Here is a 24,022-nt window from a genome sequence, read left to right as displayed (position 1 = left end):
GCTAAAACCCGCCCAAGTGGCATTTAGAGTAAAGACAATCGTAGCAGTGTATCAGGCCAATACTTAAATGCAGTGTGCGTGCGTGTGTGCGTGCGTGCGTGTGTGTGTGTGTGTGTGCGTGTGTCTGTGTGCGTGCGTGCGTGCGTGTGTGTGTGTGTTGCAATTTCTTATGTTCTGGGGGTAGCCCCTGTATTCCTCAACTGCACTGACAGCCCGCACCATTCAATTACAGGTCGGTTTTAGTTTTATCTACCTTGCTATTTACCTTTCTAAAATTAGCATGCTATCATTCGGTCAAGGTTTTGTTCGTATCACTTGATCACAGAATGCCAGTCAGTTTCAACTATGTGTAATATACATCGCTAGCTAATTGTTGGAATACCAAGAGTAACAGTTTATTGTGTTTAACGACACCGCTAGAGCACAATGATTAATTAATCATCGGCTGTTGGATGTCAACCAGTTGGTAATTCTGACACGTCGTCATCAAAAGAAACCCGCTACATTTGTTTCTCAATGCAGGAAGAGATCTTTTGTAATGCACTTTGCGACGAGAAAAAGGAATACTGAGATATTTCTTATAATACGTATAATTTCAGCGAAAGAAAAAGAAATGAAAAGAAAAAGATCCCAGTTGATGTTTTTGTTTTTCCGTTTGTGTCTTTCGCGTGTAATTATTTCATTCTATATGTTGTCTATTCCATATGTAACTCTAATAGTCTATGACAATTTTATTTCAATATTTCTAAATTTACTCCTTTTTTGCCATTTTATTTTCGTTATGTTTATTTTAAATAACTTTCTTTGTTTTTTATTATTTTAAAATTATTTTATGTGTTTTGTTTTATTTTACTTGTTGCTTTTTAAATTGTATTAACTGATTCAGTATTAATGTCTGTTTGTGTATCTCTTTAATGTCTATACATTCGCCTTAGGGCTGCCTTTTTATTTCTCCTTCTATCTTCTTTTAATTCTTTCTCACACTTGTTTCAATTAATTCCCCACATCTACTCCCACTATGGCTTATATTCATTTTGTGTTCTTTTTATTCTTTCTTTCTTTCTTTTTTTTGTTCTTAAAATTTGTATTCATTCTTTCTCTCTTATTTTCTTTCGTTCCTGGCTAGAATTTATATTAATGGGCCTATCGTAAGCGTGTAGCCATTGTGCGATATTTTCGACTAAAATAGTTTTTTGACAAATGATATAGCCTATTAAATACAGTTTCTTGTTTCGAATACTAGTGATATTTATAGAAGTCATTGTTAATTTAGATCGTAATATACTATTTTCTTTCCTACATATGAAATTATTGGGATGTAAAATATTGTTTGGACTACTAACATTAGAATGACAACAAAGACCTTGTTTAATCAGACACTGATATTCTAAAGAGGAAAACATCTTTAATATGTAATTGTAATCATCAAAAAAATCTGTTAGTGGAAAAATATCTTACAACTGAAACAATCTCAAGTCATTCCCTTTAAGTGTTACTTTTAGTCGTATCCAAATGTTGACATTTAATTAGAATTTTTTTTCTTTTCGTTTCTCTGTATAAGAAGTAGTACGGCATTACAAACTGCGTGCGCTACAGCAGCTTGTTCTGAATGTGCACGTTTGACTGCATATAATGTACAAATGGATTGTGCACAAGTTATTCAACTTACGAGGCCCTCTCCTAATAACATACAATAATGACTATATGACAATAACGGTGACTACAATTATTACAAGAATATACAAGAAATTAAATATTCAAAGAGAAGTATACATGAGAGAGAAACAAAACACAGAAAAAATAAAAATAAATAAATAATGAAAATGAAGAAGGAAAGCAAACGAAGGTGATTTATTTTCCAATCAGACAACCCAATTTATCAAATATTCTTAGCAGACAGGTTCCTAATGTGCACGTTAAAAACTCTGACCTGATTACAGATTGCAAATATTGTAGGAATATTAACATTCGCGTCATCAACATTTCATGAAAGTCTATTAGGTTTACGTACAAAACCAGCGAATTTTCTCAACACATTTACATATATTTTACACTGTAGGTATTTTTCCCGGCGGAAAATGTCAACTTTCAATATTTTATTGTTTTCACATATGACGTACAAGACGGTGAAAGTAACTGATTATAAAGCTGACGTTAAGGTTAATATTTAATATTTCCTAGGACGACTTCGGGTTTATTCGGTGAAAACTTACCGCAAGAGGCCCGAGGGAGTTGCAACTAATATTGGTAAAACTTAAATATATAATAATATATAAATATAGATACATTTTGTATAACCGGTCTGATGTTCGACAATGTCAGAAAAGCGCTTACGTTGCAGTACTTACTTCTCTTGATCTGGTTATATTTGTTCATTAAACTGTTCTGTATATCCCAACACAAGGTTTTGTTAGCAATCAATGTTTTTTAACTGTAGAATGCTATACTACTGTTATTTTAAAGGAAATGTTTGTTTTGTTTAAGAACACAACTAAAGCACATTGATTTAGTAATCATCGGCTATTCGATTTTGACATATATTATTTTTCCATTAGTAGCATGGGATCTTTTATATTCCCAATGTCGCATACAGAATAGAACTTAGCATTCGTTATGCACTCTGCTGGAACGAGAAAGAGCCCAACCGACAGGGATCAATCTTTTTTCTTTTCTTCCCTTTTTATTTATTTATTTTTCCGACAGAATGTTTTGTTATCAATCAGTAAGTCTTAAGGGTAGCATGATGCTATAATAATGTTATTTTACATATACGTAGAACAAATATGTTACACAATCAGTTTCGAAACAAACGATAAAATGAACATACAATTGTTATTTGAAAATGAACATACAATTGTTATTTGAAAATGAACATACAAGTGTTATTTAAAAATGAACATACAAGTGTTATTTGAAAATGAACATACAATTGTTATTTGAAAATGAACATACAATTGTTATTTGAAAATGAACATAAAATTGTTATTTGAAAATGAACATACAAGTGTTATTTGAAAAATAATAATATGTAGCCACCCACAAAATGTATTTTTATTGCATGTCCTTATGCAGAAATTGGATTTTATTTTTGTGAGAAATATTCATTTATTTATTCATTTTTTTCATTCATGCATTTATTCATCTATTCAGTCACATATTCATTTATTCACTTATTGATTTATTCACTTATTCACTCATTCACGTATTAATTTATTTACTTATTTTCTTGATATAGTTATTTGAAAAATGACGAACTATTTTACAAACTAAGTGAAGAATAAAAAGCAATATTTTAAATATGTTTGTATACCGTTAAGTAAGATATTAACACCCTCCTCTTCCAAATGACCTGTTCAATAATAATAATAATAATAATAATAATAATAATAATAGTAATAATAATAATAACAATAATAATAATAATGACAATAATAATAATAACAGTCCGTTTGTTATCGGAGGCGGGGGTGAGGATGGGGGTGGGGGCGTTTGGTTGGGAATGGGGGGAAAAGGAGATAATAAAAATAAATGACCATCCTATCATTAGCACTTGCAATGTTTCGTTTCGTATTATACCGACAACTGTTTCTAATACTCGATATGTAAATAAATTAATTTAGTAAAACATTTTTAACTTTGTCTGTCGCAAAGAACCAAAAATAATTTCATATTAATTTTCTTTTTTCACTGTTCAGCAAATGCATCAAAATTAATTTGGGTAGATAAATCCAAAAGAGGACCTCAGTGTTTTATTTACTAAAATGGATGAATTCAATAGTGAGGGTTGTTTGGGTTTTTTGTTTGGTTTGTTTGGGGTTTTTTGTCTGGTTTTTGTAAGTTTTTTGTTGCAGTTTTTGTTTTTTGTTTTGTTTTGTTTTGTTGTTTTTTTGTTTTTTTTTGTTTGTTTAATCATATGAATAAAACAAACGAATAATTGTCTCGACCTACGATTGTTAGTAAGTGTGCTATGTATATTTTCCAGATAATACATCGTTTATTTACTCTCTCGTTCTCTGTTTTTTTCTTTGGGTTTTGTCTTTCAAGTCAAAACAAGAACGTCGTTTTCATCTTGATAAATGGAAATGAATCTATTTGCATTAATTATCTAGTCCTGTTACCGTGTGTTTAATTGTGCAGGTGTTAGAGGTATCAGGTAAATTATTGCGGCTTCCTATAGCTAAAAAACGAGACGGCCATATGCTACGCCTAGTGTAAGGAGAATACTATTTAACGCACACAGAGCTACACATAAATACACGTCTATCAACTTTTAAATGGACTGTCTCGAGGGTTGTGTCATTGTAACAAACAATGGCGTGACGTGGCCCAGTGTTCGCTTCATGTGCGGACGGTCTAGGATCGATCCCCATCCCAACCAGTACAACACGGTTGCTATATCAAAGGCCGTGGTATGTGCTGTCATATCTGTGGGGTGGTGCATATAAACGATCCGTTGGTACTAATGGAAAAATATAGCGGGTTTCTCTCTAAGACTATATGTCAACATTACCAAATGTTTGACACCCAATAGCCATGTGTTCTAGTGGTGTCGTTAAACAAAGTAAACTTTTGTAACAAGCTTATATAAAGATCACAATATTTTCCCCTATCTTAGTTTGCAGTGGAAGTTATATTTTAACAAATAAAAGTTCTCAGAATTCAATACCACAGGTATAACATTTATTTTTACCATTTACCCATACCTAGTTTACAGTTGACACTGTGTCTCTCTGTCTGTGTAAAGTACTCATTTCAGTGATTTTGAGTTTATAATTTATTATAATTTTGTTTGATAAATATAAAAAAGTAATTAATCAATTGCAATAGATTCACACGTCAAAAAAGATCTGTCACTTCTCCCCCCCCCCCCCGGTTGTGATAGATACAAAGTTAAATTTTGTTTTGTTTAACGACACCACTGGAGCTCATCGATTAATTAATCATCGGCTATTGGATGTCAAACATTTGGTAATTCTGACACGTAGTCATCAGAGGAAACCCACTACAGTTTTTTTCCGTTAGTAACACGGAATCTTTTATCTGCATCATCCCACAAACAGGATAGCACATACCACGGCCTTTGATATAACCAGTCATGGTTCACTGGCTGGAATGAGAAATAGCTCAAATGAGACCACCGACGGGGATCGATCCCAAACCGACTGCATATTAAGCGGACGCTTTGCCGCTGGGCTATATCCCGCCCCGTGATGGATAGAAATGCAAACAGAGATTCTGTGAAGAAAACGAAAACAAAACAATACATGCTTCCGACTAACATAGCCTTTTTCTCGTTATTCTAATTACTTATTAAAACTATTTTCTTGTTTCAGATATCAGTGTCTGTATAAACAAGGTGTTTGTTGTCGTCCTAATGTGTGTAGTAGTCCAAACCAGATTTTACCTTTCAGATGCCTCATACGTACCAATATATATATATATATATATATATATATATATAAAACTAAATTTGCGACAGTAAAACCACCGATATACGTCCGCAAAACGGAAAACATAGTAGGGTTATCTCCTAATTATGAAACGGCCGCAAACACGCTGGACATACAGATAAAGGTATTCTAAATAAGAAAATGTATTAATATATAGTTTTACTCATCAAAATGGCTGTGTTCGTCTTAGACATCTTACAATGGCTGCAGACTCGGGGCAGTGCCTTTAATGAACTTAACGCGACACATACGTCTATCGACTTTTAAAGTCGCAGTTTCGTCTCCCACCTTATAACACCATTTATTAACAGAAAACATAAAAACACGTACAGTTTTAAAAGTTAAAGTTAAGTTTGTTTTTGTTTAATGACACCACTAGAGCACAATGATTTATTATTCATGCACGAATGCATGTCAAATATATATATATATTTTTAATTTTGACATAGAGAGGAAATCCGCTACATTGTTCAACAGTTTTAAAGAATTCGGGTGCTATTGTTATCAGTGGTTATCGTCAACTGTCTTCACTTCAATCAACTGAAGATTATGCTGTCATGTTTTAATATATTTGGTAATAAATAATGGAATATGCTTCACATCAGAGTGTTAGATAGGAATATAATTAATGTTTATATTAATTAAATCAGCGTAAACAACGAACGGCGTACGACTGTTACACAAATAATGTGGATAGTATGTTATACTAATAAATAGTTCAAATTAGTTTTAATGTAGTTTTAAATATTAAACTGTACTCGAAATTACAACTTTAAATTTTAAAAATATACCTCATATTGCAGATTTAAATATTAAAAATATACCAGATATTGCAGCTATAAAAAAGTAAAGTATACTCAAAATTTCACCTTTAAATATTTCAGAATTTTACATACTATTGCGATAAACATTCAGCATTTTAAAAATATTTCTGATAATATTTTAATTGTTATAAAGTCTCTCACAACTCCATAGGAGTGTCTTGTATATCTTTATTGCTGTATTACTGTAATATTATTGTTGAACTCGTGTTTTTTAATCTGTTCTCATTTATCCTTGACAGGTGGACGGGATAGATTTGCATTGTGTATGTATTCTGTGAATATATATTGTTGGACCCAAAAAATAGGAGGGGGGGGGGGGTTGCCCATAGGGCGCCCGCCTGAATCCGCGCCTGAAGTGTTTCCGCGACTGTTTGGCTGTACAATATCGCGAAGTATCAAGATGTTTCATCGAAAGGGTCGGTGCTATCTCCACGTCTATCGCGGTGTAAAGAAATTATCACAGGCTGCAAGAGAGAGTAGACAATGATCTACTATCGGTCAGAAAAACACTGATACACGGAGGAAGAGATTTATTAGTGGTTCCTTCATGAAGGATTCGAGTTTAGCAGAGTCTGCAGGCGCGGATACAGGTGGGACCCAAGGGGCCGATCCCCCTATTTTATTTATATATATATATATATCAGAGAATACACAAACAATAGCAAACATCCCGTCCACCTGTCAAGGACCTTTAAATTCTATTTCAAAGTTTGTTTTGTTGAACGTTTGGTAATTTTGACATAGTCTTAGATAAGAAACCCGCTACAATTTTCTATTACTAGTATTAGTAGCTAGGAATCTTTCATATGCACCATCCCACAGACAGGATAGTACATAACATGGCCTTTGGTATGCCAGTCGTGGAGCACTTACGCTGAACTGGCCAACCAGCGGGGATCGATCCTAGAAGTCCGCATTCTAATCAGTTTAAAACTTTCACACCTATTTAAACTTTGTAATAGAGTAAAGGTAAAACTAGAGAGAAAAAAAATAGTTTGCCAAAATATTTGGTGAGATAAAATTACGGATAGTTTCTTTTACAATAAAGGTTATTTCAATTTTATAAAACAAATATTTAAAATACTTTATTACATTTTTTGAAGAAAAAAAAATATTTACAGTGTATTTAATTTTTATTATTATTATTATTATTATTATTATTATTATTATTTTTATTATTATTATAGGCGGGACGTAGCCCAGTAGTAAAACGCTCGCTCGATTCGCGGTCGGTCTAGGATCGATCCCCGTCGGTGGACCCATTGAGCTATTTCTCGTTCCAGCTAGTGCACCACGACTGCTATATCAAAGGCCGTGCTATGATTATCTGTGCAAATACTATTATCCATTGACAATAAATAAATACACTTTTATTTGTTATACAGTTGTTGTACAGTATACACCAGAGGTTGAAACTAATGTGGGGTACCCCCAAAAATGGAACTGCAATTTTCAGCAAAAATAACGGTTGCTATTAAAAACATTAATTAAATTTCTTAAATGATATGTGACCCCCCATTTTCTTACAGGTAGATTAGACAGGTGCCACACTTTTTATTGCTGTACTTCCTGGGTGTCTTCATACGCTGCTTATATCAGTTTTATTAGTAAACGATAACATTATCGGCAATAGGAATTGATTTGGTCTATTAGAACCTGGCAACCCACGCTACGCCATATTTCCTAACTCCTGGGTACAGTCGTGTTGGAGCCGGGCTGTGTAGCATTCAGCGACATCTGGCTCCGTTCCGTGGAATGGACAAGACAGCACTAATTTATGGCGTGTTGAAACTTATTCATGGAACCAAAGGTGCTGAGTAATTGTGGAGTTTCACCGAAGAAAGAGAAGACGCTGGAATGTTGTAAAGATACGTGTACATTCTTTCCCATTTTCTCTTTCTCTCTTTTTTTCCCTACTGAAACTATTCCGCATTCCCATTTGTGTTAAAAAGTAAACTCCTCCTTCAACAACATTTTCAGAGACGGATTCAGAGGGGTAAACAGGGGACTTGACCCACATTCATGTATTCAAGTTCCATTTTTTATCTAGTTCAAACAAATCATAAAAAAATGGGTTTCCTTTTTTTACGGGTTGGACAAAATGCCCTTTTCCCCTCCAGGATCGATGTGCAATTAAAGTACACTTATAACGAACAAATCAATGTGGTCTAGTGGTTTCGTTAAAAAAAATACATCTTAAAAAATAATACACACACATGCAGTAAAGTACACTTATAGCATACATGCTTAGAACGAACTACTGATCATAAAATTCCGTTTTATCTCTCTATACATTAATAAACAACTTACGCAAATGTGTACAACGAACTACTGGTATAACGAACTAACTAGCATGGTCCCTTCTGGTTCATTGTAAAAGTACTTTCCTGTATTTGTATATGTATGTTCAATAAGCATTTATTTAAGATACGTATGCGTAGTTAATGCCCCTGCGCGTGCTGTAACCTCATCGTGGTGCAGGGGTGTAACATTCTCTTTGAGAATGGCCAATACAGCACAAATTGAAGTTTAGAGTAAAATTCGGTGTCCGTAAAATTCAGTGATATTTGTATTTGTATTTTTGCACAGTTCTTTACACTGTTTTTGTTTAAACCTTGAATTCTTATATTGATGTTGATCATCACTTTATTTATTTGCATTACCATAGTTTGACACCCAATAGCCGATGTATTTTTCGTGCTGGGGTGTCGTTAAACATTCATTCATTCATGCGTAGTTAATGCGACCGACCTTAGTTTGTAAACACTACGACATGTATGTCACTACTAGAGCCGGTTTTTTGTGGGTTTTTTTAAAATTGAAGTTTCTTATATTTTGTTGTTTAGTATATCTATGTTCGTACATCCGAAATGTTTCTAGTCATCCTGACTTGGTGGATTTTTGGTGGGTTTTTTGCTTGCTTTTAGTTTTTTTGTAATACCCCACAATGCATTTGATTGAAAAAAAAAGAAAAAAAAAAATTCTGACAAGTAGTCAACAGAGGAACCCCGCTATATATTGTTTTTTAATTAGTAGCAAGTGATACATTATAATGTTCTTTCCTACAAACAAGGCAGCTTATACCACGGTCTTTGATATACCAGTCGTGAGGCAGTAACTGGGGCGGGTAAAACCCAATGGGACCATTGAGGGGGTTTGATCCCACGACACAAGTATTTCAAACCAGCGCCCTGCTGACTGGGATAGATCCCGCCCGAACACAATCTGAACACTGGTAAGTAGCAGAAAAAACAATATAGTTGTTTTCTGCTTAGGGGAAAGTGACAATCTAAAACAAATATATCATTCATATCATTGTTTTCCTCTAATATTCAATTAACTAGGCTGACCTAGGCAAACACTTCAGATATTTTTGGCGGTTATGTTTTTTTCTTTTGTTCAGGACATAGATGATGTCGGTCGCAAGAGTTAAAAAACAGAAAGGGAACAAAATAGTTCCTTAAAATCTCAGCACTTTTTAAACTATGACTATTCGGTGTCTAAAGTATTCTTATTTCAAAATTTGTTAGAGAGAGAGAGAGAGAGAGAGAGAGAGAGAGAGAGAGAGAGAGAGAGAGAGAGAGAGAGAGAGAGAGAGAGAGAGAGAGAGAGAGAGAGACAGAGACAGAGAGGCAGAGACAGAGAGACCGAGACAGAAAGACAGAGAGAGGAAGATATGGATTATAAGGAACTCCTGCGCTGCAATATTTGCCCCTTCTACCGATACAGCACCAAGGGACCCCCAGCCACGGTGGAATTAAAAACATTATTGATTAAGACAGAGATAAATTGTATTTGTAGAATGCAGGAGATTGCGTTTCATGACATCTAGTTTTCATACGTCTGCGTGGGATCATACCTCCGGACTCCCTAGGAATTTTACTTTGTATCCTTGATCTCAGTCAGACCCTCCCCCATACCCACCCCCTCAATGTCTAATTGCTTCCGCCATGCCTGACTTTCATATGTTTTTTGTTTCCTCATAAGCAGAACACATAGCACGACATTTGGCCCTAATAATTTATATATTTCTTAAATTCGTCGTACAGTTCTGACGGGTTGTATGCTAATAATCGAAAGATGATCGGTTGGTGCCAACTGATTATCACCAAATGTTAAAAGATGAAACTTCCAGCCGATTTCCAGCTTTAACTTTGTGTCCTCAACTCCACGGGTTACAAATATCATAAATTATACATCCAATATCTGCACTATAAACACGGTGGAGAGTACAACTAAACAAACATTGTACTCTCCTCTTCGTTTTATCGCTTAATGAACCGCGTCGACTTAATCCGATTTTTTTTTTTTTTTTAATTTTTTTTTTTTTTTTTTTTACAATGGTACTCCCCTAAGGCATTCCATTTTATCACTTTCAAAGAGTATAATTATATCAAAGGTTTCTTAACACTGTCAAAAAGTTTATCTAAATATAGTGAATGTATTTTTGTCTTAATATTTAGTCTCTTATATATATATGTATGTATGTATGTGGATAGTATTTAAAGGGACATACCCTAGTTTTTAAACACTACAGCATATTTTTTACTATAAGAGTCGTTTATGATCACTGAAATGAAACATTACTTATGTTTTATTGTTTAGATTATCCATTTCCGTACAACCGGAATGTTTCTGGTTATCCGGGTGTTTCTATTACCACAAAATGTGGGTTCTTTTTCATATTTTTAAAAACGCACGTGCGTCTGAGAAGTAACTGTTATGGAGTCGCGTTTTAGTCTATTTTTAAGGGTATTTCAACATCACAGACTCTTGTTTTATTCTGTTGTATCCAAATTTGTTACAGGTTTGTAAGTTAACCAAATGTTTACGGGTTGAAACTGGAGTTTAGGTGAAAATTATGCCTTAGTGTTTAAAAACTAGCGTCTGTCCCTTTAAACATTATCAATTGGGAAAAGCATGAGTAGACATGTATTGCATGAAAAAAGGGCATCCATATTTTAATTTATATGATGTAGTCTAATATTGGCGATTCATTGGAAATTCAATATATTCTAAAACAAATACAACGTTTTAAAATATGTTAAAGAGACAGATCCTAGTTTTTAAACACTATGACACATTTTTCACTTTTAAATCCTTTTTTCATAATTTAAATTAGAAGTACTTACGTTTTATTATTTAGAATATTATTATTCGTACATTTGACGTGTTTCTGGTAATCTAGGTTTTTGTAATACCTCAAAATGCATTTTCCATAATTCTAAAAACGCACGTTCGTCGAAGAAGTAATGGTTAATGAGACAAACTCGAGATATTTTTGGACTGTATTTCCCCGTTTAAACATCACAGACTTTACCGTATCTCTGTTATAACCAAATCCAAATCTGTTGTAGGTTAAACTTAGTGTTCGTTTTCACGGGCTGAAACCAGGATTGGTGACTTTAATGAAGAAAAGGAAGGACATGTTTTATTTAGCGACGCACTCAACACATCTTATTTACGGTTATATGGCGTCTGACTTATGGTTAAGGACCACACATGTATAGAAGGAGGAAACTCGCTGTCGCCACTTCATGGGCTATTTTTTTTCGATAAGGAGCAAGGGATCGTTTATATGCACTATCCCATAGACAGGATAGCACATGCCACGGCCTTTCGTGTACCAATGGGCCCACCGACGGGGATCGATCCCAAACTGACCAAGCGAGCGCTTTACCACTGGGTTACGTCTCGTCCCTTAAAGAAGAAAAAGTCAGAGAAAAGACACGGTACTTTTATTTTCATAGGACTCTGCATATGCATTAGATAACGGTATTTAATTTTGTTTTCGTAACGACTGTTACCGTTCGAAAAAACTTTTAACCATATCAACACAGTCACAACCCACACCCACACCCTACACCCCCGCACCCACACCCCTACACCCCCTACACGCACACCCACACTCACACATACGTAAAGACATCCGCTCACACCCACATATATATTTTTTCAGTTGATTCATAAGAAAACTAAATTAAAAATTAATCTCACAATGATGGAAATTATTTTGAGTTCTATTCACATGGGACCCTACGTTCACAAAGATTCAGAGATGCATTTAATGTTGTGAATGTGTCATTTAATTACTGACATACAATAGTTTTTTGTTCAGTGTTTGTAGAAATCGAATGACGAAACTTTGTGAACATCTGCCTTATTTAGTATACCTGTTAACCGTTTGTAATGTTTACTTTCATGATGTATCAAAGTTTGAATGCAGATGGGGAAGGAAAGGCGGGGGTGGGGTAGGACGTTGTGTGAAATGGGTCATATTTCGCAGTTTTCTTCCGCGACTGTTTACGGGCAAAATTTAATAGGTTTTTAAAACTATTCTAAGACAAGTCTGTATATTAATATATGAATAAAGACGTGCTTATTAATACTAAACCGATTTCTGATTTATTTTTAAATGGGCGAGATCCAGCTATTTTCTTCTTCGATTTCTTACGAACAAAATTTAATAGTTTCTTTTAAAACTAGTCAAAGACAAATCTTTATACTAATATATGAATAAGAACGTGTTTATTAATACTAAATCTAGTTTTGATTGATTGTGAAATGGGCCAGAGCCCCCAGTTTTTTTCTTCGATTTCTTACGGGCAACAATTAATAGGTTTTTTTTTTAAACTATCCGAAGACAAGTTAGTATACTAATATATGAAAAAGAACGTGTTTATTAATACTAAATCGAGTTCTAATTTATCTATACATGATGTATACTATTGTATTATGGTTTAGTACAATATAATATGTGACATTATGCCTATGAAAGAGGTCTTTGCGGGGTTCACAATACAATGCGTTTAATCTTAGCCAATTTTCAAATTCACATTTGTTACTTTTGTATTGAATTCTTTTTCGGAACATTATTTAAAAGTACTCGTTTAAGTTAAATTTTATTAACCAAATTCTAAATGTTATAGGTTGGGTTTTTTTCAGATAATTATTTAAAATTACTTATGTAAGTTAAAAGTATTAACAAAAATCTAAATGTTACAGACATTTTGTGCACTTGACTGAATTTAGGGTTAGTCAGTGTGTTATTATGAATATAAAATTATATGATACAATTGTTCATCTGTCCCATAGTTGATACTAATCAAATGCGGTTTATATTCTGCTATGATAACTTACAACTTGATTTAAAATTATCTCACAGTTTGCGTAACATAACCATTACGGAAGTCGGGATATAACATTATATAGTTTGCCCATTTCGCTTCTTGCTGTATTAAATTCTCACTTTACTGCACGAATCAGTAACATTTCCACCACGTGTGCAGTTTCTTCGCCTCTCGCCTTACTGATTTTAATGTTTTACATCTATTTTCACCTCATATATTTTTCAACAATGTTAAATTTAGTTGTCTCTATTCATGAGGCGAGACGTAGCCCAGTGGTAAAGCGTTCGCTTGATGCGCGGTCGGTCTGGGATCGATCCCCGTCGGTGGACACATGGGGTTGTTTCTCGTTCCAACCAGTGCACCACGACTAGTACATCAAAGGCCGTGGTATGTACTACCCTGTCTGTGGCATGGTGCATATAAAAGATCCCTTGCTGCTAATCAAAAAGAGTAGCCCATGAAGTGTCGACAGCGAGTTTCCTCTCTAAATATCTGTGTGATCCTTAATCATATGTCTGACGCCATATAACCGTAAATAAAATGTGTTGAGTGCGTCATTAAATAAAACATTTCTTTCTTTCTTTCGGTAACATTTCCACCACGTGTGCAGTTTCTTTGCCTCTCGCCTTACTGATTTTAATATGTTTTACATCTAATTTCATATATTTTTCAACAATGTGTAATTCAGTTGTCTCCATTTATGATAACGCTTTATTCAATACATGTTATAGATCGATCTCATCAAACATTATTATTCCAATTTATGCCATAATTATTTCATATTAAAGTTATATTTACATATTAATCAACATATATTTAGTTCTTCGTATATTTATTATTCCACTGCTTTTGATAACTGTAACACTTTTCTATTTTACATTTTAATACTAGTAATGTTTTGTTAATGCATTCTGCGATCGCTTTAATAATAAATAGTAATATTTTAAATTATGGCATAATGATTACATTTTACAACTACATGTATATTCATAAAATGCATGTTAAAAATATTTTATTCAGTTAATTTGACATATGTTGCGATAGTTTTCGTCATTATATTGTACCGTAATAATATTATACCATTGTTTGACACCCAATAGCCGATGTATTGTTCATGCTGGGGTGTCGTTAAACATCTACTATATTCTATATTGTATCATCAGCCATTAAAAAACGATTCTTTACTATTTTTTAATCTATAATAGCGTGTTACCCAATTATCATTGATGTTGTTTTTACGATCGCTTTCGTCAAATATATATTAACTGTTCTACATTTCGCCTTGGCGTTTACGTTTGTCGATCATTTCGTCAAATATTTATTATGTTCTTCCCCCGTATTATAACAGTTAAACTTTGAGATTATTTTCATCAAACATTTATAATTTTTCTCTTTGTCACCTGCGACTTGTGCGATGATTTGATGAAATATTTACCGGCATCTTCTCTTTCGAACACTTACTTTCTTCTCCTTCTTTCCCCGCGGTTAGATTTCGCGATCGTGTTCGAGTATTGATATTTCAGTGTTATCGGCACATTTCGGATGGATTTCGCGTATCACATTTCAATGTTACTAGCTTTTTGCGTTCGTTTATATCGTTAAATTTGTCCGCTGAAGTCATCGGGGCTTGTTGTAAAAGAGTATTGGGCCAGTTATGTGAATGGAAACGACACTGCTAGTAATCATTTTATATTCAGATCAGCATGGCATTGTAAAAATAATGAGGATAATGCAATGCATTATAGAATGGGTAAATAAATAAATGATTGAATGAACGGACGGACGGACAGACGGGTGGACGGGCAGACAGACGGACGGGCGGCTGGGTGGCTGAATGGCTGCTTGGTTGAATGACTGACTGGTTGGCTGAATGGATGGACGGATTGTTGGATGAACGTTTAGATGGATGGGTGACTATGTACTGACTGAATGAATGACTGAATGAATAAATGAATAGTGGAGAGGCGGGTGGATGGGTGGATGGATGAATGAGTTGGTAGGTGAGCGGATAAATAAAATAATGAAAGAACTAATAATCGAGTTCACAAACAAATGAAAACAAGATAAATGAATTAACAAAAAAGAAATAAATAGCTGTTGAATGAATGAATGAATGAATGAATGAATTATTGAATGAATGAATGAATGAATGAATGAATGAATGAACGATTGAGAACAACTCACCACGAACAAACATTGACTATTGCCAGACAAAGTCTGTTTAAATTCACATTATTAACTTGTGTAGAAGCATGGTCTTTTTTTCTTCTTTTTTGTTGCGAACAAAAGAAAAAAAGCTTGAACGTAAAAATGTACAATACAAATTAAACGGAACTGTTAGACCACCGTTTAGTAAAGTAATATAGACACACGCTCGACGCAATCGTCAATGATTCGGTTTGACTTTTACTTTACCAAATATTTTGACTATGTATACACATCCCAACCATATGACAGATCCGTAGCTGGGGGGGGGGGGGGGGGGGGGGGCAAAAATCCGGGGAAAAAAATGAAAACTTAAATAAAATTCTCTTGTTAACCGTTTAAGGAGTTTTAGACTATTAACTACTCAGTTGCCCACCCCCAAACAAAAAATCCTAGCTACGGCCCTGTATGATGAATTTCTTTCTTAACCCCTGTCACCATTAAAAGTTATTTCACCATTCCTTAACTTTCAACCATCATTAAAGAAATTGTTTAACGGCTCTACGCTTCGAATTTTCGTATTTCGTTCCGTCTCCCTTCGCCGACTCCCGCCAACAAATATCCGTGTCTCGCTTGATTCAAAATGGTGAGTTTTATGACGCTCGGCAGTTCAGCAATACTAGGGAAAGCAAAGGTCTGGGAACATAAAAATAAATTAGAGAATGACAGGGCTGTTGTATTGCTAATACCGGCCGAGTAGGGGCCTCTCAAACCGACTATTTGCGGAGTTTCACGAACACACTCCGCACGGACGTGATTTACGGAAAATCGACAATCATAAATAGCGCGCGAGACATTAAAACGTCAGAGGGAACGCTTGCATACAAGATTGTTTCCAATAAAACAAACATTAGGGATGTTCTTTGCAGCTACTACGAAGAAATATATAGCAGATCTGTCGCTTGTTCGCAAATAAAAATAAATTTGCACAGAAATCTAAGAATTGAGGGAAGTGACACGAAACGAAAGCAAAGAATTTATGTCTTATTTATTTAGCCTTGGGTTCGCTTACTCCCGTTTTCTCCCCCACTCCCCATTACCCTCCCCCGGTTCGCTCTGATTTCTAAACTCGTCCAGTTTGTTTCGTCTATATAATGGCCAAAACGTTCATCCTGGAACTATTTAAAGACGTCTGGATTGAGCGTGCCTTTAATTGTTACCTCAAATGCGTTAATGCCGATTGATTTGGCACCACGGCTTGTCTGTGTAAAGTCAGCTGAAGTTTATTTGTGTATTAATCAATCAGTCACTATTTCATTTTATATTAATATTATTAATACTACACTTTTTTAATTAAAATTATTAATTTTATTATTATTATTATTACTTTTAAAAACGTTTTTATTTATTTATTTATGTATTCATTCATTCAGTCAGTCATTCAGTCAGTCAGCTATTTAGTTATTTTTGTGAACAATATAAACGTTCGGGTATTATTTTTTTTATAATAAGAGGGCAGGCTAATTTTTGCCCGAATTAAAGGAAACTGGATAACAAAGTGTATTTATGTTATTTATATAGCAACCAAACATCTTCATACAGTTGTTGGCAATTCAACTACGCATCTGCACATGATTACAACTAATTTAGAGATACGTTTTCAGGCGAGCCCAATTTGTCCGAACGTTTTTTGTTGGGTTTTTTCTTTGTTTTTTCTTCAAATGCGTAGCATCACTCCAATATTTGCGGGTGTGGAGGACAGTTACCCACTCCGTACCCCGTCTCGTACCCATATCGCGAATACGGCGTAATAGCTTACCTCATCTGATAACTGTTAAAAGACAGAAGTTTAAATGTATGTTTAGATAATATATCTGCTATGTATCCATCTGTTCAACCATATGCTACGGAATCCACCCATTCTTGCTAAATTTATAGCAGAGAAAATTGAGATAATAATGAAATAGTTTTATTATTTATTGTTGTTTTCAGATTCTGCAGATGTTGAAATGCATTAATACAAACACATTAAATATAGTTTAAATATGTGTGCTTATGTGGCATCGCAAACAGGTGTAAATAAATGTTGTATTATTATAAAACATAGTAAAATATGTTTGAACTGGATGGAAAAGTATGGATTTGTTATATGTTTAAATTAGTCATATTCTATAATATATTGTGCAACATACTAAAAGTTACAATAAAAATTTTTTTAACATGAAAACATATAACATTGTAAACATTATCATCGTTTTGTTACAAAATGTTTGCTATGATACACGTTTAACTTAGTCATATTACTCTATAATATATTGTGTAACATACTAAAAGTTACAAGGAAAAAAAAATGTTAACCTGAAAACATATAACATGTTAAACATTATCATCGTTTTGTTACAACCAGTTTGCTATGATGCACGTTTAACTTGCACTTTTGTATTACGGTGTTTGTCGTAATACTTGACTGATTATTTCTAGTGTTTTTTTCCCCACTAATACTATGGTCTCTATTTTGACTAGGCTAAAAAGATTTTCTGTCGATTGTAAGTAATAATGCCGTAAGACACTATAATTCCCTGATATTTACGACTTCTAGCTTGTGAGATTAATTTGTTCAAAGCCCCAGGCTTTCCTGACATCCGATTATTTCTTATAGACGAAGCCTCTGTCTTTTATAAAACGCGACTGAAAAAGTGGCATCTGATTTAAAGCGCTTCCAAGCAGTATGCCCGAAACTGCATGTTTTATCATTTTAAAAACGAACGTTCATCTGAGAAGTAACGGTTATCGAGACCAGCTCTAGTTATTTTAGACAGTATTTCCATATTTAAACACAACATACTTCAGCTTCTCACTGTTTTAACGTTATCCAAATGTGTGTTTTAGTTTTGTAGATTAACTAAGCTTAGTCCCCATTTTCAAGGGTGAAAACTAGGATGTTTGCCTTTAAGAAACAATTGAGGTGGGGATGGGAGAGAATCCATTTTCAGTTGGTTAATTATTGTGTTTGTCTGCTTGCCTTTTTTGTTTGTTGTTATTGTTTCTTTGTGGTTTGTGGTTGTTGTGTTTAGTTGTTTTTTACCAGCTTGTTTGTTTGTATTTTTGTTTGTTTATTTATTTATTTGTTTATGCATTTATGTAATTATGTATGTACTTATGTATTTATTTATTTATTTATCTATGAATATTGATTTATTTTGGGGTTTTATTTATTTGCTTTGGTGCGTATTTATTTCTTAGTTTATTTATTTATTTATTTGTTTGTTTGTTTGTTTGTTTGTTTATCATCTAGCAAGTTATAGTCCGTCTCATCATCCAACAGAAATATGTTTTTTTTTTATTTACGTAAAACGAAAAGAAGACGTGTTTTGGAAAGAAAAAAAAACAACCTATTTCTCTGTTCAGTTTGAAAAACGATCGGTTCAGAAATAAATAGCTTATAGCAAATTCCATATAGCATGAAAAAAGGCGTTCCCCGTGGGACGAACTATAATTACTTATCCTATTAGTGTGCTTATCTACCCGTGGAGACTTATATTTTCAATTTTATTTTCTTGTTATATAAATTAATTTAAAAGTGTATTATTATACTAATTGGTTAATATAATATTTCATAATATTATTATCATACGCACATTTTAATATAATAGTGTGTTTTTAACACTAAGTGCGATTTATTAAGGATAAAATATAGGTCTGTTGATAGAGATTCATTAGCACGTGTTACATTGTTATGAAGTAATACATTGACTGAAAACACTGTATTACATATAAAGCGTCAATAAAAATATATTTGCACAAGTTATTCTAACAATAGATTCATTGCACAAGTTGAAGTGAAAATGGCACTGACTGTTTTATTTCACAAGATGAAATGTATTTTATATATTACAAACGCGTATGAGTAAATATTATCAATCATATTTCTATTAAAATAACTGATTCCACACTATAGAGTAAAGAGATAAAGAACAAGAACACCTTACCAACAGGCTACGGGTTAGGATTGTAATACATTAATAAAACTAGGCTGTCATTAAAGGCGCGGACCCTAGTTTTAACCCGTAAAAAATGGACACTAAGTTTAGTTAATTTACAAACCTGTATCTCATCTGGATAAAGTTAAAACAGAGTGAAACAAGAGTCTGTGATGTTAAAACAGTAAATATCCTTTAAAATAGACCAGAACTCGAATCCATAAACCGCTACCCCTCAGACGCACGTGCGTTTTTAAAAATATGAAAAATACAATTTGTGGTACTACAAACACCAGGATGACCAGAAACACTTCGGTTCTACAGAAATAGATAAACTATAGAATAAAATATAAGTAGTTTTTGATTTCGGTGATCATAAACGGCTCTAATAGTGGAAAATATGCTGTAGTGTTTAAAAACTAGGGTCTGTCTCTTTAAAATGGAACTTGGTGTTTTATTTCATAACACACAACTGCGCTTAACATTAGTTAAGTTTGTCACAAAATATGTTCAACACACATTTACTAACGTAGTAGCAGCAATAGTAGTAGTAGTAATAGTAGTAGTAGTAGTAGTAGTAGTAGTAGTAGTAATAGTAATATTAATAATGCCTAGTAGTAGATGTAGTAATATTAATACTAATAGCACTAATGTGTGTAATCGAAAATTTGGCTTATTAATTAAAAACAAAACCGTATCAATTATATCTGTACAAATTAACAACTAAATTCATAAAAAATAATTAAATATATAACGGTGAAGTCATATATTAATAAAAGTAATTAAATAAATAATGGTAATTTCAAATAATAAAATAAAATAAATACTGGTGGTGTTTTCCAAATAATAATAATAATAATAATAATAATGTCAATAACAGTAATAGTAGTAGTAGTAGCAGCAGTAGTATCAGTAGTAGTAGTAGTAGTAGTGTAGTAGTAGTAGTAGTATGAGCAGTAGTTATAGTAGTAATAATAATAGATGTAGTGGTGATAATAATAATAATAATAATAATAATAATAATAATAATAATATGATGTAGTGGTGATAATAATAATAATAATAATAATAATAATAATAATAAATAAATAAATAATTAAATAAATAAACAAGCATGTAATAATTTCAGGTAAATACTAACCATTTGTTATGTGCGAATACATCACAATAACTTCTTCTATATCGCCGAACATTTCGTTCATAAAATCACAGACATTTCGAACTATGACGATAACACATTGGACGGACACACTGCGCAATAACTCTTGAGGTAACGAGCGATGTGCGTAGAAATCGGAACGCATATGTCATATAGCCGATTTGAGCAATGAACAACACATAGTAGCTTTTACAATCACCGCAAAAGCGACAGCCAAGCAGAATAGAACCCTACTCGTAAAATCACGTTAGTGTTATTTTATTATTTTTATGATTGCACTACTGACCCCGCCAGACGCTATAAAGACACTGGCCTACCTTAGCTAGCCGTTTGTAAAGTATTTGTCATTAGTGGTCAATGCATTAAACGGATCCCAAACACCCATAAAATATCATTAACTTACCCGAAACGTCGTAAATCTTCGCAATGCGAGATATTACCCCCTCTCAAAGGAAAGAAACGCAAAGAAGCAACGGACAATCGAAACTGTGGGTTAAAAGGCCTGCCGACCAATCAGCGATCGCCTAGCTAGCGCTTTGGATTAACATGATATCTCCACACTTCGTCTGAGCTCCGCGCGCAATGCTGGTACGGGTATGATTTCAGCATCGGCCAATGGTAGTGTTTGCTTCGCGCGCGCTCTTTCTCTCTCTTTTTTTTTTCTTTTTCTTTCCCCTGCGATTTTGATCAAAATTAAAAAAATTACTTTGTTTTTTCGTGTAGTCTACAGCGATACAGAGCGAGGTTGATGCATAGGGAAAAATCCCCTATCGCTTCCAGTCGTGTTTTGCTAAGTGTTTTAGCGACAGCGAGTCTGACGTGAAGGCTTGGTCAATTTCCGATTTCCAGGTTTTTTGTTTTGTTTTTTGTGGGGGTTTTTTTTTCAATGTTAGCAGCGCCGTCTAGCGGCGGTCAGCTTTATAAAACAAATTTTTTTTGGGTGCTTTTTATTACATTTTTATTATTATTATTATTATTATTATTATTATTATTTTATTATTATTATTTTTAAAGGTTTTGTTTTTTGTTTTGCTTCTGTTAGAAACAGCGCCTGACCTATTGAGTAGCGCGAGCGATGCGCGTGCATTGTGCGTGACTTCCCAATCCATCCGCCAGGTGAATTAGACGACAAGACATATACCATTTATCATTGGCACCTGCAGTAATTTATTGGATGTAGGTGTCCGGTTGTACATCATCACTGTCATTTGCTTTGAGAAGTAATCGATTTTTAGTATACCTCATACGGATCTGCTAAATTTCTTTCGTAGATAAACTGGTAGGTAGGTAGGTAGGTGGGCAGACAGACAGACACAGAGGCGGGTAGGCAGGCAGTAAGGCAGGCAAGAAGGCAGAAAGCAGACAGACGTTAACATTTGTTTTGTTTAACGACACCACTAGAACACATTGATTTTTTAATCATCAGCTATTGAATGTCAAACATTTTGGTAATTTTGACACGTAGTGTTTAGAAGAAACCCGCTACATTTGTTGCCTTAGCAGCGAGGAATCATTAATATGCACGTGGGGTTGGACGTAGCCTTGTGTTAAAGCGTTCGCCTGATGCGCGGTCGGTCTAGGATCGATCCCCGTCGGTGGGCCCATTGGGCTATTTCTCGTCCCAGCCAGTGCACTACGACTGGTGTATCCAATACCATGGTATGTGCTATTATGTCTGTGGGATGGATCATATAAAATATCCCTAGTTACTAATGAAACAATGTAGCGGGTTTCTTCTCTAAGACTATATGTCAGAATTACCAAATGTTTGACATCCAATAGCCGATGATTAATAAATTAATGTGCTCTAGTGGTGTTGTTAAACAAAACATACTTTAACTTTTAATTTTAATGTGCACATTCCCACAGGACAACACATACCACGGACTTTTATGAGACGGAAAAATAATCAGAGAATGGGTTCACCTAGGAGTTTCGATCCTGCGACCAAAGCCGCTCAGGCGAGAGATCTCAACCATGGCACCGACACAGAGATATGGAGTGAGTGAATGAATGAACGGATGGATGGATGAATGAAGGGATGAATGAATGAAAGAATTGATGGATGAATGGATGAATGGATGAATTAATAAATTAGTGCATGAATGGATGGAAGGATAGATGGATGAGTGGATGAATTAATACACGAATAAATGAATGGATGGAGGGAGGGATGGATGGATGGATGGATGGATGAAATGAATTAATGCATGAATGGATAGATGGATGGATGATTGGATGAGTGAATGACTGAGTGAATGAATGAATGAATGAATGAATGAATGAATGAAATGAAGGATGGATGAATGAATTAATGAATTCATGAATGGATGGATGGATGAGTGGATGAATGAATGCGTGAGTGAATGAACGAATGATCGAACGAATGAATGAATGTTTTGATGGATGGATGAATGAATGAATGCATGGATAGATAGATAAATGAATGATTGAAGACATGGATATATAAATGAATGAATGAATGATTGAATTAATTAATGTGAATGAACGAACGAATGAATGTGTATTTACCAACACCCAAACACCCGAACTATTGGATGTCAAACAAAATTAAGTGCAAAACAAAATTATGATGATCAACTGAATAAAACATAAAATTCGAAAGTGAAATTAAAACACGATATAAAAAGGTGTGTACAGATATAAATATCACAGGTAAGAAAATGTAAAATTCATTATCTCTCTTATATTAACAGTTCTGGGTGGAGTCGAAGCGGTTTCAAGAACATGTGTATTCTGGCAAATAGAGAAATAGAGAAATGGAAACACGGATAGACGGACGATCAGAGAAACATACAATATACATTTTCTGTTGTGATTAGTTACCTAGTTAGTTTAATAGTTTTTTTGTTTTGCTTTCCTTTGTTTTGCTTTGTTTTGTTTTGTTTAGTTTATGTCAGGGTTTTTTGTTTGTTGTTGTTTGTTTGTGGATGGGTTTTTTTTTTTTTTTTTTTTTTTTTTTTTTTTTTTTTTTTTTTTTTTTCTTTTTTTCTTGTGGTTGGGGGCGGTATCTTGTTGTTGTTTGTTTAATTTGAAGTTGTGGTTGTCGTTGTTGCTTTTGTTGGTTTGTTTTTTAATTAATTGATTTTTTTGGTTGATTTTTTTGATTTGATTTAATGGGTTTTTTTATTTATTATTGTGTGTGTGTGTGTGTGTGTGTGTGTTTTAGTCTTTTGTTTGTTTTTGCTTTTGTTTTGTTTTTGTGCTTTTTTTTTGAGGGGGGGGGGGGGGGGGTCTTCTCTTTTTTGGTTTGTTTGTGTTTTAAACTAAATTTAAAAGCCTGGACATTTCTGAATAAACATACATATTAGCA

At 33.9% G+C, this 24,022-nt stretch overlaps 1 protein-coding gene across 1 annotated transcript in view; it reads right to left on the bottom strand.

Moving 5' to 3' along the window:
• The window catches only part of LOC121385223 (homeobox protein Hox-B4-like), a 67,694-nt gene extending 46,506 nt beyond the window's left edge, over window positions 1–21,188 (bottom strand). Inside the window, exon 1 of the mRNA XM_041515807.1 lies at window positions 21,092–21,188. The gene's annotated coding sequence lies outside the window, so the exon portion shown is untranslated. The remainder of the gene's footprint in view (window positions 1–21,091) is intronic.
• Window positions 21,189–24,022: the final 2,834 nt, after the last annotated feature.

This window comes from Gigantopelta aegis, chromosome 11 (assembly GCF_016097555.1).
Source record: "Gigantopelta aegis isolate Gae_Host chromosome 11, Gae_host_genome, whole genome shotgun sequence".
Classification (NCBI taxonomy): Eukaryota; Metazoa; Mollusca; class Gastropoda; order Neomphalida; family Peltospiridae; genus Gigantopelta; species Gigantopelta aegis.
Note: the sequence above shows the minus strand (reverse complement) of the source record. Positions and strands in the feature narration are given on the sequence as shown.